General features: G+C 44.3%; 1 pseudogene; it reads left to right on the top strand.

The window, feature by feature from the left end:
* Positions 1-460: 460 nt before the first annotated feature.
* On the top strand, positions 461-1,513 carry LOC103208457 (annotated as a pseudogene).
* Positions 1,514-2,077: the final 564 nt, after the last annotated feature.

The raw sequence follows: 2,077 nt of genomic DNA on the forward strand, positions 1-2,077 counted from the left end.
AAGGACATTGAAGCAGATGACAGATGAATTTTTTGAGTCATGGGATCCTGTAAGAAAAGATTATATACAGTTTCTAAACATAAAGTTCTCTCTCTCTCTCTCTCTCTCTCTGTATATATATATATATATACATATTTAGCCATTAGTTTTGTCATCAACAATTTATTTTCCTTTTAGAAAAAATGTATATATTTAAAATTTGAATATTCCTATATGATATTCAAGCATGCTTGGAAATATTAAAATTCACGAGCTTCCCAGGTAATACAGAACTATTAAAATGAAATTTATTCTCTTTCCTCTGCACACGAACACAAATGCACACACTCCACTATGTCTATGAGGATCTATTATTGACTGAATTGTTTTTCCCTAAAAAAATATTACAATACTGAAACCAGACAAAGCAGCATCTCCAGGAGTTGAATGAGAGCTCTGGACAGATTCCGGTCCTCTTGTGATGGTGCCTCCGTCGGTCTTTGCCAAGGTTCCGCAGGACCAGCCGGTCCTTCTGTTTAAGCTCAAGGCCAACTTCTGGGAGGATTACGACCCCCACAAGGTCAACCTAGGAATGGGAGCATATCTCACTGATGATTGTCAGCTGTGGGTTCTGCCAGTAGTGAGGATGGTCCAGCAGAAGATTGCTAACAACAGCCGCCTAAACCACGAGTATCTTTAGATCCTGGGCCTAGCAGACTTCCGGACCTGTGCTTCCCGCCTTGCTCTCGGGGATGACAGCCCTGCTCTCAAGGAGAAGCGGGTAGGAGCTGTGCAGTCTTTGGGGGCAGGGTCTCCTGAATGATCTGGAGAGTGCTCCTGAGTTCTCCATCTTTGTTTTACATGCCTGTGTATACCATCCAACTGGGACCGACCGGACTCCGGAGCAGTGGAAGCACGTCGTCTCCTTCATGAAGCGCCGGTTTCTGTTCCCTTCTTTGACTCCGTCTATCAGGGCTTCCCATCTGGAGACCTAGTGAGAGACGCCTGGGCCGTTCACTATTTTGTATCTGAAGGCTTTGAGCTCTTCTGCGCACAGTCCTCCAAGAATTTCTGGCTCTACAATGAGAGAGTGGGGAATCTGACTGCGGTGGGAAAAGATAACGATAGCATCCTGCGGGTCCTTTCCCAGATGGAGAAGATTGTGCAGATTACTTGGTCCAATCCTCCCGCTCAGGGAGCATGAATTTTGTTATGTACCCTTTCCAAACCTGAGAGCTCTTTAAGGAATGGAGAGGTAATGTGAAAACAACAGTTGACCCGATTCTGACAATGAGATCAGAACTCAGAGCATGATTAGAAGCCCTCGAGACCCCTGGTACCTGGAATCACATCACGGAGGAAATTGGGATGTTCAGTTTCACTGGCTTAAACCCTAAGCAGGTTGACTATCTGGTCAATGAAAAAACATCTATCTGCTGCCAAGTGGTCAGATCAACATGTGTGGCCTCATCACCTAAAAAACCTAGAGTAAGTGGCCACCTCTATCCATGAAGCTTTCACCAAAATCCAGTGAAGAAACACCACCAAACCAGCACCATGAAAGTGGTTCTCTGTCACATGTGTTTCCTACCTGCACAAACCTAGTTGTACATACCATGTATTAGAAACTGCTGAAGGACTGGCATGCCTGATCTGGCCAGATTACCTCCGTGTAAAACTGGCCCTACTGGAAGAGAGCCTCTCTTGAAAAGTAATGCCAGCCTGAGATTAGAGCCTTTTTGGAGGCCAGAGCAAATTCAAGTTTTTATTTAAAGAGGAATAAGTATTTTGATTATGAGCCATAGCTGTTTTTCTCCTCTTCCTAGAAGCAGGAGTATTGCCTGTGTTTCTTACCTGTGTTGGTGACTCTGTAGAAGATCTAGCTCCAAAGATCAAGTTGTTTTGAAGTAGCCAAGTGTGATTATGGGTGTTGGCCATGTCATTAAAAGTTGTCATCTTGACCCAGGTTGTCTGCCTCCCTGCTTTTTCTGCATTTTTGTGTCCCTAGACCTCAGCTTTAGTTCTGTAGGGTGACTGCAGCAAAAGATATATTGGCATCATGACACACACACGTATTTAACCAAGATGGAGGTTTCAC

Source organism: Orycteropus afer, unplaced genomic scaffold (assembly GCF_000298275.1).
Source record: "Orycteropus afer afer isolate SDZICR_OR568_19922 unplaced genomic scaffold, OryAfe1.0 scaffold00437, whole genome shotgun sequence".
Lineage (NCBI taxonomy): Eukaryota > Metazoa > Chordata > Mammalia > Tubulidentata > Orycteropodidae > Orycteropus > Orycteropus afer.